Below are 18,444 nucleotides of genomic sequence, written 5' to 3'. Positions count from 1 at the left end.
ATTTTAATTCTTTTTTATATACATCTCACAAGCTGTTATCTGATTACTAATAAATAACACAGTGAGCTAATAAAAAAAATGGGATGGTTTACCTACCAATTCAAACTGTTTGTCTCATGCATTGGCTCAACACTTACCCTATGGGCTCTATTTTAAAAATAAATAAATAAATACACACACACACACACACACACACACGCTATATGAATATACAGAATATAAGTTTCTTCTCCAAAAGGCTGCAAGTGAATTATTGTAAGTGCATAATTTTGTGTGTATCTTGGATATATTCTCTAAACACATTAGAATAATTTAACATGAAAGTTGAGAAAACACAGAATTATGTACAAGACCCAACAAGGAAAAAAGTGAAGACTTTAAAGCATATTTTGTTTAGAAAAACAAACCTCTTCTGAAGAGTATACTTTTCACAGGGAAGATCCACAAAAAGGCTGGTTTTCTAGAAGCTATCTGAATTCCCAAGCCCAGTTCCTTTTCTACTAGTTTTTCCTTCACATTCATTGGTGTTGCTTCATCCTCTTTGGTGGATGTACAATAGTTTTCAAAGGGCTGTACAGCAGTTTGAAGTTCAGAATACACAGGCTCTGGCATAGAAGTCTCTCTTTCTACCAGAACATTTTCTCCAGCAGCTTGTGACCATGGCTGAAGCTGTGTGAAAAGTACTTCTACTGTTGGAGTGTCTCTTTCCCAAGAGTCCCCTCCTTCTCTTCCAAAACTATTTTGACTTGGTGAAGACTTATTTGTTACCATCTTGTTATTAAGAGCCTGACCTAAACCCGTGACAGCATTACATACTCTAAATTCAAATTCATATGACCCTCATCATCTTCTTTAAGGGAACAAAATTGAAAATACTAAAAATACAAGTTACAAACATAACATGTACAGCAGCAAATAAGAATAACACCTAATTAGATTGCCAAAACTGAGAATGTCAGCAATTAAAAGATGAACTAGATTGCTATTTATTAGGTGGCACTCAAACAAAATAACTCTATACAAAGGAACACCTGAAAGAGGGTTCCAGTAAGCAGTTTTTAACCAATATAGATCGCATAACAGAAAATAAGAAATACCTATTTATAATTACATTTTATTTGCTGGATTTTCTTGTCCCAATATGGAGAGTATGGCTTGTTTATACTATAGAAACTGTTGAGATATTTATGTACTCTCTGATGGATACAACTTGCGGGGTCAAAAAATTTCTTTCAACAATCTGGATTACAAGAATTTCACAGTGGTAAAAGCTATAAAAGCAAAAATACCCTTTTTTTTTCCTTGGTTTAGCCATCTTTATACTAGGTTTTCCATCATGATAGTGGAATCTAAGTAGTAAATTTTTTCATACTCAGAATGTTTAAAATGGAACCAAACTTAGCATTTAACTAAATATCTGGATCTCTTAAACAAAACATCTTTTTTAAAAAAATTATGATCTGAACAAGAATCAACTGGCAACATACCTGAAATGAGAATGACTGCTGAGTTTATGAGCTTTTCGAAGATGTAGGGTCAATATATAACTCCAGGAGAAACCTTTCTGACAGATGTGGCATTTACATTTCAGAGTGCCATTACTCTTGGAAAGAAAGAATGTTAAGAGTCATTGAAGGCTTGCACATATATATGACAAAAACTAATCCTTTGTTGAAAAGGGGAAAACCACACTAACTAGCTGAATACCTTTTTGAAGTTAACTTCCTAAAACATGTACAATTTGTGGGTTTTAGAACTTGTCTGATGAAGGAACCCCAGTGAACATGGAAATTCTGTGTTGGCCATCAGTACTGCAGGCATCTCCAACAGCAGTGTGACACATATATTCCGCTAAAATATATTTCTTTTACAACATAGCAGTGATCATAACTCAGAAAGTTGAGGAAACAGGCAACAAGTGTGCATAAACTGTAGCAGCCAAAACTGTAGTTTAATCTTGTGGCCGGACTCACCTGATTAAGAGTGATGTAGGCTTTACACACTTTATAGTTTCTCTGTTTTCAGGTAACATATTAGTACTAAGAATGAGCAGAAAGTTGACACTGTTTTTAATCCCTGAAATATTTTGCTGTTGAGATTAGGATTGGTGTGTTTTGTTTTGTTTTTTTAAAAAAAGGGGGAAGGTTGGCCAGAGTTCAAGACTGTCAGTGCGCAACTGCATGCACTTGAGGTAAGCACACAATCTATAGGTAAGGATGAGTTAGGTATTTGCATAATACTGTTAAGAGTCCTAGAAATGCGTGCAAATAAATAGTGGATTTGGTGCAAAAATAAAGTATTTCATTAATTCACAAGAAACTAAATGCATGTCAATTTGAAACTTTAGTCTCATTTATAGCAATACATTTTATTCTGCTATTTAATATACTCACTACATGTGCTCTCTTGTAATGCTGTCTCAAAGTTTGTAAAGTCCATGAAGTAAAACCACATCCTTCAACATCACAGCTGTAGGCATCTGAATCATTGTGTGTTTCAACATGTTTATGCAGATCATACGCGTTCTTAAAACTGAAAACAAGGTAAAACAAATAACAGATATATAGTACAGAGGAGTAGTCTTGTGGTTAAATGTTTAGGACTGGGAGGTAGTAATTTTTGGCTCTGAGAATGACAAGTGAAAGTGGAATATGTGTAAATCGCTGCTCTACCTCATTTTTTCCACCTGCGAAAAGGGGATAGTACAGACATCTCTTTGATGTGCTCTGGATTTCATTTTCCATTCCATCTTTCTTCCCACACATCCACACCATGCCCAAATCTAGGTAATTTTTCCGCAACTGTCTTGCAAGGCATCACCTTCACTTTCTGTTCACGTAGGTAAAATTCTTGCCCATTATCAATCAGTCACTTCATCCTCTCTGGTCTAGAAATTTGGATTATTTCCTCTGTTCACCCACAGTGTAAACACAGAACTACTTAAATATTTGTTTGCTTTATCACACTTCCATCATATAAAGGCTGGACATCTCCCCGTCTCTGGCAAAGTTAAACAGAATTTGCCAGTGCTTATATATGCAACTTGTTTTTTTTTTTTTTTTTTTTTTTTTTTTTTTAAAATTTCACTGCTGTGTGGCATCATATGGTGAAAGCAGAAAAGAAACCACCACAAAAAAGTAAGCACACAAATCTGCAGAAGGTATAGTAAGCCTGTGGCAGAAAAATCACTCAAAGGAGAAGGCTCTTGACTCTCCCAAACAGCCAGCAATCATTTAGAATGGCAAAATCCACAGTTTAAGGCACTAGTGCCACACACTTCAAGTTGTCATGATGACCATTTTGCAGTACACAGTCTTGCCAAGAAAATGCACCTTTTAACACATCAGTTCTACTTGCACCAGAAGTTCATGAACTATTGTGTCTCAGCAGCTGAAGGCAGCTGAACAGGAGATGAATCTATTAAGATTTCTTCATCAAACAGTTGATTATTTTTGTGGTTGGAAACCTTTCTTTACTAACTCCTATGTAAAACACCTACTTGGTTCTACAGTTCTGGTCACATAGCTACGAGCCTCAAATTTTTTTACCCCTTGTCACAGAGGTGACAATGGAAAGGACGTTCATTACAGTGTCGGAATCTGATATGCGATTTCAGTGAGGAGACACTTGTGCATACCATAGCATGCAACACGATTAACTAGAAAAGATAGTAGAAAGAAACTTTCAGTTCAGTATCAGAGATGCACCGGGACATTGTCTGCTATGACGTATAACAAAAAATGTATTAAAATATCATCTTAAAATTAACAGATTAACAGATACAAAAAAAAAGAGATAAAAGTGCAATGCAGATACAATAAAGAGAGTAGTAAAATAGCAGTCAATCTTACACTGTTTCAAGTTACTTTCAAAAAACAGATGGTAAGGGAAAAAGATGTAGAGGATCATGTTTCACTCTCCAGGCTCTAACAAAAAGGATGATTATCATCTTGCTCTTGGCACTCTGGGAGGGTTTCTAAAAAGTGGATGTTGTCTGGAGGCCTTCTAACAGACAAGCGCTGGCAGATCTACTTTTAGTATTTAAGGTATTACTACTCTTAAGGGTGGCAGAAAGAATATGTGTCTGTCCTCCACCTCCCCATTTCACGTTCAGATATATTTGCTTAAGGCACAATAATGCTGGGTGCTTGCTAAACTGCCAGACTGTGAACTGCAATGGCCAAGACACAGGTTTGCTCTGACAACCCTGGAACTGGGGAGAACCTTTGACAGATTGGCAGGCAGGTCTGTAACATCTTAAACTGAACAAATACTTCCTTTGCTGCGATGAATCAGCAACCTGATGAATGCAGAAGGAAGAATCTCAATAAAGAAGTTCTGGATTCAGACCAAATCTGTTATATTTAGGACTTTGAAACAACGCATTATCTTATAATCAGCCTAGTGCTTTGCAGGTGGGCAAACAAAAACATGCAGTTGAAGTGCTCACATTTTCTCAAAAAAGGCAGTAAATATAATGCACTGTAACTATTCTGGAATTACTCTCTGCATAGGCACTTTTCTTCATGGTTTGTCTTAAACCAGGAAAAAAAATAGCTTAATGTGAAAAAGCTGGAATAACTTAATCTGCAAAACTGCATCAGTGAAGTTCAGCAGTCTCTTGAAATGGGAGTATCCAACAGTTTGCTTACTTGTCTGGCATGTAAGTATGTCCATGTAGGGAGTGATTTCAGAATACCTACAGCATTTGCATTCACATCACAGATTATTTCAGAAAGATTTCTTACAGATAGGCAAGTTCTTTAAAAGAAAATTTCAATATTTATCTATATTAACAGGTATTATGAAATACGCTGGGGTAAGATTCTGAAAATGACATGTCTGCACTGGCAGCCTGTGCTAACATGCAGATGCAAGAATTTTTAAAGAAAGCTGAATCATGAACTGGGGAAGTAACTGGCTCTATTATCTGAGGAGATTTTGGTTGCACCTAAACAGTTGGACCCAGGAACGCCTCCCAGCTTCCTCAGCCAAGTTCACATTGCAGCTGGTTCACTATGGCTTACTGGGACACGACACGGGTTCGCATCATCCTGGTTCCTAGGTCCAGCCACCTTGTGATTTTCCCTGGCTGTGCAAGCAGAATATGGTCTGAATTATCGGGGACAAGGACAGCCAGGCACACTGTGCACTTCACAAAGGTTTAAGTGCAACCAGAGTGACCAGAAACAAGTAGTTCAGTTAGCTATGGGCTTTATTTAATATATTAAATCTATCTTAATGTGTGTTATGCTTTAATTTAAAAAAAAATAACAGCATATTTAAACTGCTTCATTAGCTAATGAAAGCAAAACAAAGAATCTTAATTTGTATTTATTTCCAATTGCTATCCAAAATCACCTTGAGACAAATGAATAAAACTAATCTAGTAAACAAGACAAAAATAATCCTCTATTTTCTAATATAAAATATAAAAATTAAGATATTTTAGTCAGGTACGTGTCAACTATAAAACCATTTAAATATGAACATGATCAGTCCTGGTAGCTTGCAGTAAGCACCAAATCAAATACCAGTTGTTAAGCATCAATGCGTTGACTTGCAGACAGTGAGAAATCATGTTTCCTTAAGAATGCAACTAGAAAGTAGAATCTACCCTGACTGAGCAGGTCTGCACGAAGCTGCTTGTATGTTTATACAACCTAAATGACTGGTACCCAGGTTTGGCGACATGGTTCAAATATTCCTGTTCTCAAAGCAAAGACCCACCCTCCTCTTGGCGTCTGCATTTCCTGTATGTCCAACAGCAATATCACGTTTCCTTGAGCTTAGATGCTGTAGGATTCTTTCCCAGCAAGTCATAGCTGCTGTAGTATAACTTGTGGGAATAATTTGGGGACCTCGGGGACATTGTGGTTAGGTCAGCGAAGGACTACACTGTTTAAGTGAGGTTGATTATGCACTGCAAGGTGAGCAGAGTTGCAGGCCAAACTAAAACATAGCTTTGGCTTTAACCATGCCCCTACTCATGAAAACGAATAAACAGAGATGCAAGTGAAGAATAAGCATCTGCACAGGAGCTGCTGCAAAACAGAAAATCCCCTTAACCTTGTTGATCAGAAGGCATAAAGGAAGGAATTTCCATGCTTCAGAGGGACGGGCAATGAAAGTCTTACTTTCCAGCATTTGTAACACAGTTGCACTAGTTTCATGTGTTAATTTTCTTAGCTGACATAACAATACTTGTAACTCTGTACTTTATCAAACCTGTTCTATACAAGATGACCTTGAGAAAAGTATGTTTTATTTTTAAAAACTCTGACTTACCACGTCCCCTCATGTGATCTCGTAGCAGCCTTTCATTAGCAAAATGTTTCTGACAGTTCTGGCAAACAAATATTTGTTCTGAAGTTAAATAGAAACTATTTAGTGGCAATACAAATAACTTATGAAAGATTAATTAATAACCTATAGCTGCCAGTTTCATGAATAAACGGACACAGCACTGAGACAGTTTCAATATTCTTTTTCATTACCAATACTTTTCAGAAGAAAATTTAGTTTAGGCTTAATGAAAAGGATAGTTTTTCAGAAAGTTCATTTCATCCTAAACAGAGTAACAATCTGTTCAAAACACTAACAGTTTGAAATTGGACCTCTTCTGTCAATTACCTAGAATGCACCTACTTTCCATCAGCAAAACATCCACAATTCCAACATATATTCCAAGCACTTAAAAACATTAAAAACCACCACATCTCCCTTCCTCTTCAGCATGCAGGAAAGCATGCCAACTAATACACAGTTGGTGGAGGCAGGGAATGTTCTGGTGAAGAAAATACTGGAAAAGCAAAGCTTAAAGAGAAAAAAATTGCCTTTTGACCTGAAAGTAGTTAAATGCTTATTGGGATTACTTGCAGAGATTTTGTAATCCAAGCCTGGCTCTTGTGGAGGTTCTCTCTTCAATAATGAAAAGTCTTTCTTATTCATGGGCAGTTTTCCAATGTCAGTGGAATGCCATGCTGTGCCATGGGCACAAAGGGAAGAGAGGCAATGCAATGTCACAGCTGCCAGGTGAGTATCTTTACTGGTGAAACATGATCTAAGGGTGTTCTCTTGCTCACTTTCATTACCCTTATTCATCAGACATGCAAAGTCAGGAGAACTTCTATGCTTTTTGAAAACAGTTGCCTTCCTGGAGTAAACCCTGCTTTCATGCAATTGATTTATATGAAAAAAAAAAATAATTGAAATTACACATGCACATTATCACAAAGCACCTTAAAAGAAAATCTCTTACAAATACAAACAGAATATATCCACTTACTATCTTCTGAAACTTGTCTGTTTGCATGATTGAAAAACTTGGTGTTGTTGGAGAACATTCCTCCACAAGTAGGACATGCTACAACTCTTTCTTGTGTGTGGGTTCTTAAATGATCCCATATCTTATGCTTTCCTTTAAATATGCTGAAACAATCTAAACCAAACAAACAGAAAAAAAGCTGCACATGAGTACTGTACTCTATGTAGAAACAGAAAAAGCTATTACATACTATGTCTTACTGTTGTATTTTTAGAAACACACACAAAAGTTTATTCTAGGAAAAAAAAGATCAGAATAGGACTATTACAAACATCATGTGAGATTTAACCCTACGAATATCCAATATCCGGCCAAAGCCAGATTATCTATCAGTAATCAGAATTCTTCAAGATGTATTGGCCATGTGTGTCTCTTACACAAATTTCAGTTCTGAATCAGCAGAGAGCATGCTGCTATAATTTCCACCCTCATGTGTCAAAGTTTTTGGCTTCACATGTATAGTCATACAGTGGAATAGAGATAATACTGATTACTATTTCTGTTGCTCAACCCCATCACAGAACTCCAGCAATCTTCATGGTCTCTGGAGAACAAGATGGGGGGTAGTGAAGACATGTCAACTGTACATCTCCAAGAACTCCACTTACTGACATCTTTTTGGATTTTTTATCCTCACATTTTCTATCCTAAGCACTATGTGAATGCGTATGTAAACTGCAAGCAATCACCTATCCACCAAACAATCCTTGAACATAAAGAGCTGTGTCCTTAGATCTGTTGATCTCAGAAACAGTCTGGTACTGTGGACACAGTGCAAGTTTTAACAGCACAAGTAGAAAGCTCTAGCTATTGACATGTAACAAGTAAGGGGAAAATCCCTAGTAGGTTAATGTATTGGTGTAAATGGAGCTAAAGAACTACTTTCAGGAAAAAACTTCAGACAGATGTGAAGGAATAGCCTACCCTCTCACATTAGGAGAAACAGCCACAAGTCTCCTCATCTACCTAACAAAGGTAACAGCTATTCAGGTAGCTTTCCCTTTTTAGAAAGGTGAAATAATAGCCTGGACCCAATCAAAGACTTAAAAATCAAGAGGACTAAAAACAAGAGCAAGAGGTAGGGAAAGATAAAATATTCTTTTGTGGATGACACATGATAAGAGTAATCAAGTGACTCAAACTCAGCAACAGGTTGGATACCTTTAGGTCTCAGAAATGAATACATAAAATTAATTTAAGAAAAATGATTTGCCTAGTTCATTTGACCAAGTAGATGCATTGTGAGTTCCATTTCTACCATTCATGGGGACATTCTCTCAAGTAGAACAAGAATGTAATAGCCTTGATAACAACCCACATCCACTCCAACAGATGGAATATAGGCAACTTCCTGGAAAGGAATTCTGAGCTCCAGATTAACATACTTAGTAAAGGGACAGAACTCTACACTCCTTATTAAAAGACAAATGAAATTCTAACACCTCACTTTGCTTACAATGAGGAAATCAGTGTCTCACCTCTACTCTGTGCAGAGTATTTCTGACCAGGAGGGGCCACAGGTAAAGGACAAGTTCTAGATCAGAAGCTGGAGGATTGATTAATCTTCTAGTGCAACATGAAGATTTCTGTCTCTAACCCCAGATTCAAAATGTGATATACAGGACATGAGATTGAATCTCCCTTACATTCTTCCTTTGTGAACTCTGCCAGGGCCTTGAGTACACCAACAACCTCTGGTTGCCCTGACGAGCCCGTAGCCACGTGGTGATGCTGTTCAAGCTTCAATCACACTTCTGTGAAAACAGCTAAATTGTTAGAACAGTGAGAAGCCTTAGCTGGGGCCTCCACTGAGTGCACTGTGTGTGCACCCTGTGCTCTCTGGCTTGGGAGCTGCAGTTACCCACCCCCTGTGCCTCACCAGCCCTGCCTCTGACTTGCTATCTGGGCTTCCTGGCTTGACCTCAGACCTGTCTTGTCACAGTGGACTTGGCTGGTGATCACAGGGCTGTGGCTGACCCTGGCCAGCACCACCAGACCTGCTCGCTTCTCCTTGTTCATGTTCTGTGAGACTGCACCCTGTCAGTGAGGTCCCTGCCTGCCTGCCTGTCACCCTTAACTCTCAGTTTGCCGTCCCTAGCGGAGCAGCCCGCTCTTGCTGCACCCTTTCGAATTCAAACCCACTCAGACCACCAGCTAGTACACTGAGGGTCCCTGGAGGAGACGGATTGCTTTCTACCTGTTGTCCCAGTTCCATGTCAACTGCTTCTTCACTGAGATGAGACCTTACTGGCCTGTGCTTGCTTGTTAAGTTTGGGGATATGAATGAAAAGTTGTCTTTCAGAGCTTGGATGTTGTGATTCTGCATGTCACTTTCAAATGTACGCCACCACCCTGAATGTCAAGATCACAGATAACAAGAGACCCCGTAAAATCCAGGACCTATCCTTTTGTTCCGAGGCAGGATCAATTACACCTTGGTCTCAGAAGAGGTCTTCTCAGTTCCCCAGTGATAGACAGCCTCCACAGTTTCAACAAGAAACTGCTACAGTATTTTAAAATACCATCTTAAAGTGGCTTTACTAACATAACTTGCAGCCCTCTTGTTACAACTGAAGCTCATTACTCCTCATCCTTACTAGCACAGACATGGAGAAGAGATGATTTAACTGTTCCTAACAGCAGGGCATTTCTTAAACTTATTTGAAGACATATCATATTCCTTTTCTTCCGCATTTATCTTTTTCCCATTCTGTTATTTAGGCTATACAGTCAGAGGAGTCCCTTTACCTGTCCTAATGGGCTATATTTTCTACAACTGTGATCACACTGATGAGTGATTTTTGTTCCTCTAAGGACTATAGATTCTACACCAACAGGTCACTGGAGTGAGTTCCCCAGCCGAAAATAGTGCATCTGTTGGCTAATCTTAAGAGGGAGAAGGAACAAATTGATGTCACCTTGCCTCCCCTGATGGGATTTTGTCGTCATTGCAGTGAATAGTTAACCCATAAGTAACTTTAACCTATAAATTGAAAAGACACATCTTGGTGGGGGTGGGGGTGGGGTGTCACCAAGACGATACCAATCAAACCTGGGCTTTGTTGACACATTTTATGAGACATGGCCAAATTAATTGCTTTAAAGCAAGCACAGAATGATCTGTTCCAGGACCAGAGTCCCACAAACTGTCTCACTATTCTTCTGCAGAGTGTCTTCTCTTCTGGAGAGGTTCTGCTCATACACTTTGTATGTCTGAAGCTGAATGGCATGCACATCAAATGGCAGTCCATAGTTTAGCCCTTACTCAAACAATCAAGGCATCTGCTATGAAAGACTGTCAATGGAATGTGGCTTCTAAAATAGAGCCAAGGGCAGAATATCAGCTTTGAAGCCATGACAATAATTTTAACACAAGAGGTAGCTAGCAATATAGAGAATGCATTAAAAATTATCTTTCTCACCACAGAGTTGAGGAAAAACTAGGACAGCAATAGGTGTGCTCCCCTTGATTTGAAGGGAACAGATGAGGGAAAGCAAAGTGTAAGCTCACCATGAAAGATTATTGTGAGGGAGACAACCCAGATCGTGAGTGGTAGAATATAAGTGAAAAGTCTGTTTGAATGGTATATGAATTATCAACCACAGGCAGAATTATGAGGAAACACAATCCTATTCAGTACTGGCAATTCTCAACTTAAGCTGACTGGGAGTTGAGGATATTCAACCCCACAGATGATAGGAACTATTCTACTTAAATCATGGTGCCTATAAAATAGAAATGTTTCTGCAACTATTTAAGATAGATGAAAAAAATATCTGCAGATCTCTCACAAGTTCCTATGCAATATGTAGTGCTAAGTGTATTTTATAACACTGCAGTGAAATACTTTTTGAAATAGATTTTTTTTTCATATGAACTACCTTTCCAGTGACAATAAACAGCTTTCTTCTGATCTGTAACAGTTTATTCCTCAGCAGCATAGGCATGAATAGCAACACATTGATAAAACCACACTGGGTTATTGAAGGTAACCTAAAAACAAAATAGAAGCATGGAGAAGACACAGTTTTGGCAGGAAATCAACTGACAGGAACACAGAATTAAGTGTTTCTAGAAATCAAACAGACACCAGTAAATATTGCAGTAACATTTAATTAACTCACCCCAACACAGAGACAATTACATCAACTACAAAAATGTAGAACATTCTGCAGTATCCACCACATAAACCAGGTCCTGAATTTTCACCTACCATCTAGTAGCTGAAAAGTCTGTCTAGACTAATGGAGTGAATGCTCCCCATTCTTTGGGGCAGGAATGTGTCTGTTAATGTATTTCTGTTGATTTATTTCTTTGCTATATTTTTACCTTCTCCCCTCCCTTCACTTCTACCTGCTTCTACTCACATGAAGGCTATGAGGGCAGTGCAGGTAATTCCAACAGAAATGGGAAGGCTACACAATGATTAAACTGAATTAGGTGTTATGGACACAGCACTCCACGAGTCAGTACTTATGTGACAAGGGGGACTAAACCTTAATTAGCCTCTGCCTCACTCCACAAAAATCCACATCTGCAGAGTGGAAGTAGACTGCATATTGCATTTTCTTCAAGTAACACAGTGTCATTCAACTGCATACTGTCATCAGTCGCAATTCTAAGTATTCCTCTCAGTTCCCAATAATTTAACCCCTTAACCTCTCTGCTGTGCTGCCACAATTTTGTAAGGCTACACCTTAAAATGGGACAAGGAAATAATCTGTCTTTCAACCAAATCAAAATAAGGAGGAGAGGAAATGGGAAACAGGTGAAACTCCTTTGGCTGATATCGCCACTGCTGACAATGTACAGTTTATTCAAATTTAAACAGCATAGGGTTTTTTTTTAAAGAAAAATATATACATGACAAAAAAAAAATCTTTAGTATTATCTACTTTTAATCATCCTAATCTTAGTAGAGTGGATTAAACTAAGCTGCTAGGCATTCTGTGTGCAGAACAGAGTATTCACACGAGGAGTTAATGCAGGCAAACTGCTGCATTTTAAATTCATACTCCAATGTATTTCACAATAGTTCCCTCAGGGAGACAAGCCCTTATTTCCTCTGAAGGGCTTGAAACATGATCTGAGAGATCCAAGGTCTTGTGTATATGAAAACTTATAGGCATATTAAGTGAATCAACTAAAAGTATTGAGCTAGACAGTGATGGAAAACCTGTTCACTTCTTAATCAGAGTAACCATATGGGAGTTAAACCCATTTTAGTTTGTTGGCACCATCTATTTAAGTGCTTTGCTGGAATTTTCCTGAATATTTCTTTATATGTAAATAGGAGAGAAGTTTTTGGGGCCGTTGCCTGAGTCAGAAGCTTTACCTTTGGGGAAACTGAATCTGACACAGCAGGAGGCATCGCAAGTGTCGGGGGAAGCTGTATGGGTGATTTTCAAAGAGAATTATATTCATAACTGTGGGAACATATTTGCAGGAGGGTGGGAAAGGTAAGCAGTTTTCCCTGCCCTCAAAGTTCTCCTCTTTCACAGTGTGCCCTACCCCACCTCCTGGGTCTAGTCTAGCCTGCCTACTAAGTTGGGAAACATTCTTTTAATTAATAAAATTCACAACATAGTTTGAACTTGAAAAAACATGTATAAAAAGTTTTAGCAAAATGCTATGAACTAAAGGATTCCATCAGCCAAAACTGCCCACTTGCATAAATAAAAAATGGAACACGAAATGGGAAGATTTTTCTTCTGTTTAAGCATGTTTTTCAAAAGACTGCACTTACTGACAGGTGCAGCTGTCATCAGATTCTGAGGGGTTTGACGTTTTTCTGAATCTCTTCATTTTTAAAATAAAGAGACCAGTCATGGCAGTATGTGAGTAAAGACTGATAGGTATGTATTAAAAAGCATTAATAACAAAAAATAATTACTGTAAGAAATATGATTCCTATAAGCTATGAGACATAATGGCAGTTAAGATTTGTTTGTAAAAATAGTTTATAATCAAATTATGCAAACAATCCAAAAGCTGTCATAAATAACGGTCTGTGTTAGATGTTTAGGCTTACAGCTTTTAAAAGAAGAGAATGGGGTACTTCCATGCATAATCCACTAAGTAAATAAAAGCCCTTATTTACAGAGATAAAGTTTCTCACAGATTGACTTAATAGAATTACCTTTCTCTATAAACCTCACTCTCAGATTCTTATATTGTTCCTTACTTCATGTAAAGAAAAAATAATGAAAAGAGAGGTATCAAAGCATTATGTGAATATAGATATTCTAAAATCAGAGCTAAAAGAGCCAAATCGATATTTCTAGACGTTCTGTCCAGTAATAACATACAGATGAGGAGGCACTCACCTTTTATATATGCTATGGCACAAAGAATCTGTAAGCTGAAATTTTAAGAAAAAAAAGAAAAATAACTTTAGACCTCATAGGGAGAAAGCTAGCAAAGCAAAGCATAGACTATAACCACCATCAGAAAGCAAAAATAATTTCACACCATCACTGCAATATATTTACTCAAAAACTACACTGTTTCTAGTTCAACAATGTGATGCACATGAGGGATACAATACCTATGTAAAGCAGCCTGATGTTCCCTTGCATGGAAATATTTTCGTCCTCACTAATGTTTGTTTATAACCTCAAAAAGCATAGTTTATGTCCTTTATCACAACTTTGGTATGAAAAAGTCATAGATAATAGAGAAATAGGATCAAAGGTTGATAACTCATGAATCATTGAAAGGTCTAGAGAGACATATGAAAAAAAAAAAAAGCCTTTGAAAAACATTAAAGTTTTTGTTTTGATTTGTAGTTCAACATTATTAAACCATCATCAGATTTACCCATATGAGGTTTGCAAAATTGTTTAGTTTTACAGTTTCTCTGATTTTCACAGTAAGGTCATTTCAGTTGGTTTTTCTTCACCAGTATTTTATTTGTTTTCAGTTATATCACTTAACGCAAATGAAACAAGAAAACTCATACAAAATTAATGTAGACCAAACAGACAATTTTCTTGCACTACTTCTTTCTCTAAAAACTATCTTGTTCAACAGTTACACAAAAAGAGATGGAAAGAAAATGTCACCTGCAAAGCATCACACTTGTGGATGCATAGGTAATGCTCACTAACCGTAAATAACAGCTGAGGTTCCGGGGCCAACTGTGACCAAGAAAGTGCCTCCCTATAATGTCATATCAATATGAAGACACTTTTGATTGGGAATGAACACCTTCAAGAAACAGAAAAAAAATTGTAAAGGTATATTGTCAAAAAAAGATAGCAACTGCTAATCATCTTGGTTTACTTGATACGAAAATAGCACAGTCAGAACGGAAAGGATAATGATTTTATTGAATACAGGACACTTAAAAGTGGTCAAGATACAAATGATTTTCAGTTGAAACCAATCTTGGCCACATTTGAACATCAAACTTATATGAACAGCCTGTTGCAAACATCTGATTTCTGTCCCAGTAAAAAAAAAAAACAACAAACAACAAACTTTTCCAACTGATTGAGGAAACATTAGATATTCTGTTGCCTTTCTTCAGAAAAACAATAAAGACTCTGGACCTGTCTACAAACTACCAAGTTCATTAATTTATCATTAAACTGGGTATGTTGAAGCTTTACATATATGCTCTTAAAACACAAGAGAAGTTGCATCTTTGTCAAAAAGATCATTTTAGTCACCACAAAGGGAAAGAAAATTTGAATTTGAGGTTGCAGATGTTATGCAAATACGTTATCTATGTTTTTGTGAATGCGACCATATTAATTGTCAGGTATTACTTACAAAGGTAGTGGGAAAAATTGTTCAGAGGTAAGATTGAGCAAAAATTCCCAATAGTGAGTCAAATCCAAAGAATGTTAAGGTAAAGTTAGAGCAGGAAATAAAATGGCAATACCTCAATGTATTTCACTTACATCACAACTCTCTCAATGGCAAACAACTCCTCTGAAGTCTTTGATGCAAACACTCTGGCAGATCGCGGTGCAATGCTCATAACTGAGAGCCTATGAATTTCAGTTTGGTGTGGTAACTGAAAATTGACGTGTGTTGTCAGCTGTCTGGGATTTTTTTCCTTAAATTCACAACTTCTCCACCAGCACCGGTACTGCTCTAAACACAAGGAAGAAGTAACATTTTACAGAACACTGAATGAAATCTGCAACCATGGGCCACAACAGTGAGAATGCTGATAGTACTTACATTTGCAATAACTTCACAATGTGCGAGTAACCTTAGCAGAGGTTCTTCTAAGCTGAGCAGCTGGTAATTGCCATCTATTGATAATGCACTAGATAAAACTTGCAAATCTCAGTGGCAGATTTTCCACTGTCCCGCAACTGCAGCAATACTAGAGTGCTTTGTACCTTAAAACACAACTTTTTGTAGAAAGGTGCTTCATAGATTAAATAGGAAATTTTTGTAAAAATAAATATTTTCTTAGGTATATACTATGACACTCTTCAGCTTAGGTCACAGAGACATTGTTAATGTTGGTCCAATTCTACTTTTTTCACCTTTAATTAAAACTAATTCACCTTTAATTAAAATGTCTACACCTGTAATTAAATTTGATTACAGTGTTAAGTATAAAGAGCAGGAAACACAAGAGCCAAAATAGCTATATTAAAAAGTCTAGTATATTATTGCTGTTACATCCACAGAGACTGCTTGTAATTTTCTGCAGAATCAGATTTTTTTTTCTTAAGTACATTTAATATTATTTAAAAGATGTAACATACAATGCCCATCATAAAGTAACACCAGTGTATGTATCCAAATAAGGAAAATACCGTACAAAAATTAAAAGTTTTCATTTTTCTGTAAAGATTCATACAAGCTCTACTTTAAACTTAGAATTCATAAGCAGCAGGCCAGTTCCCTGAAAGGGAAGAACTCTGCCATTCAAAAAACAATTTGCTAAAACCTGTTTTAGACAATTGCACCTGCTAAGGCTCTAATCTTAGGAAAAAAAGTCCTCACAGAAGTTCTCATGACATCACCTCTCCAGTCTCTTTCCATATTAGTAGTAACTATCAATACAAACAAAAATCTAGGACAATCAGATAGGAAGCAAAAAGCAGGTATGAGCTCTTGTCTATTAGGGGTTTCATGGAGCTGGGCCTTAGTAAAGCAAAGGTGCAGGTAAACTGAAGTCAGTATTATTTCCTAGGCTAGGAACAATCTTCCGAAGTGCAACATAATCTGTGTGACACATGAGACATAAATGACATGCTGTTTCCAGGGGGTGCTGTAGGTACTCTTCCAAGTGTTCTGCAACGTGATTACAAAATTCCTCCATGCATTTCCCCACAAAGCAGCATTCTTTCCATTCACATGGTAGTATCAGTTCAGCGTTCTTAAATTTGCTTCCAGGGGCCATTGCCTAAAATTTTTAGAAGCACAGCGAGGTATTAGTTATATTACATTTTTGTAAAGTTCTCTTGTAAAAATAGTGGTTAAGATTACAGGTTCCTAGATGACATGAATGGGGTTTTTCTTTTTTTAATTACTAGATATGCTATTTTAAGAATCTAAGACCATATTTTGTAAACATTTACTTGTGCCAGAAGCCACAAGTTGTAACATTTTCATTACAACCATACAGTCAGAGTCCTACAATCACCATCCCAAACATCTGCTGAGGATGCCTTTATTGTAATTGAACTCCACAGCATTACTGTAAAACCTCTACCTGCATAGAAAGCCAAAGTAACCATTACTTTGTTAGTGCAATTCTACAGTCACTTTAGCCTGACATCAGTGTGGGCTCCCACTGAACAGGGCTGGTTCCATTCACCCCTGCTTGTTCTTCTCAAGATCCAGCTCTGGAATTGGCACAGTCAACCACTAAACTGATGAGAAAATGGATCCAACTGAAAGCTAATTCTTGGAGGGAATGATAGATGGATAAGTCAGTTTTCTGCTCAACTGCATGGATGTTTGTCTCAGTATAAAGGAAGCAACAGGATTACAAACCAAGGAGAAATATTTCCACTGATTTTTTATGACTCTGAACAGATACAACAATAACAAACTTTTATTAAAAACTACTGGCCCGTTCTCGGTGGTTTTCCACCCCCCTACTCTTCCCTCTGTTACTAGCTTCAAAGATCTGCCAGTTCAGCTGCTCAGAGGACCACTCCCTAACTTGCATTATTCCCAGCAATCCGGATTAGTTTTAAGAGTTTAAATAGCCTCCAAGCAGATCAGCTGATGGATCTCAGTCAGCAGCAGACTTTGGAAGGAGGATGGTAACAAGCAGCTGGGAGGAGATTCTTAATTTTCTCATCAACACGTACAGACCTGGAAGACAAACTCTGCCCAATAGCCTAAAGCATCAGTATAAAAGTCTGACTGTGTCTTCCCTGATGCTCTTACTGATTCTGGTGATTAAAAAAAAGTCAGGCACTGACATAATACTGTGCTCAGGGGGAAAAAAAAAAAAGCAAGCATGTGAAAAAGCATGCAGGAGTAGTCAGTATGCCAACTCAGGGTTAAGTAGACACTTGTCAACATAACTGCCAGTATCTTTGTACTTCCTGCTACTAAAAATACCAATTTGGAAGCGTTCCCCCACCAGCAAGTTCATTACCAGGAAGCTTCTGAGAGAACTGATGGTATTAGATTGTAAGTGGGACTCCTCTCACTTTGTAACAGTTTAAACTGGTACAACCAACCCTTTTATTTCAGCAAGGCCCCATCCATCTCCCTGAGCCGAAGCCGGGAATGCTGGCAGCCCTACAGGCAGGCTGAGAGGTGCCAGGGCTACCATTTATGCTGCACATTAAATCACCCATTGTCAAGTACTAATGAAGTTATTCCAGACGCGGTATTAACGCTGCTAGGACAAAGTAAAAGTCATCATTATTCTAATTCCCCGGTGCCGGTATCCACAATCTCCTAACAAGCAGACCGGCCTACAGGTAAAAACGACCAGAGGGAAAACTCGGGGAGCGACCCTGAGCTCCTCCCGTCCATAAGGACACGGGCCCCCAGCGCCTCCCCCTTCCCCGCTGCCTCCTCCCGCTCCCAGCCGCCTCCAGACCCCCCCACCTCTGCGCGCCCCCCTCAGCCGCCTACGGCCGGGGGGACCCCCCGCCCGGGCAGCCAGGGCCTGCGCCCG

The 18,444-nt window shown here is 38.1% G+C and overlaps 2 long non-coding RNA genes across 2 annotated transcripts; both read right to left on the bottom strand.

Moving 5' to 3' along the window:
* Positions 1-1,431: 1,431 nt before the first annotated feature.
* On the bottom strand, positions 1,432-3,644 carry LOC113480893. Its single transcript, XR_003398567.1, has 3 exons — positions 3,549-3,644; positions 2,394-2,532; positions 1,432-1,603 (listed from the first exon to the last, which is right to left on the bottom strand). It is a non-coding gene; the product is annotated as an uncharacterized LOC113480893 (long non-coding RNA).
* Positions 3,645-14,610: 10,966 nt separating this feature from the next.
* LOC113481281 lies at positions 14,611-18,410 on the bottom strand. The gene is made up of 3 exons (XR_003398643.1): positions 18,375-18,410; positions 16,551-16,704; positions 14,611-15,431 (listed from the first exon to the last, which is right to left on the bottom strand). It is a non-coding gene; the product is annotated as an uncharacterized LOC113481281 (long non-coding RNA).
* Between the last annotated feature and the right edge of the window lie 34 nt (positions 18,411-18,444).

Source organism: Athene cunicularia (genome assembly GCF_003259725.1).
Source record: "Athene cunicularia isolate RWA chromosome 1 unlocalized genomic scaffold, athCun1 chr1_part1, whole genome shotgun sequence".
NCBI lineage: Eukaryota > Metazoa > Chordata > Aves > Strigiformes > Strigidae > Athene > Athene cunicularia.
Note: the sequence above shows the minus strand (reverse complement) of the source record. Positions and strands in the feature narration are given on the sequence as shown.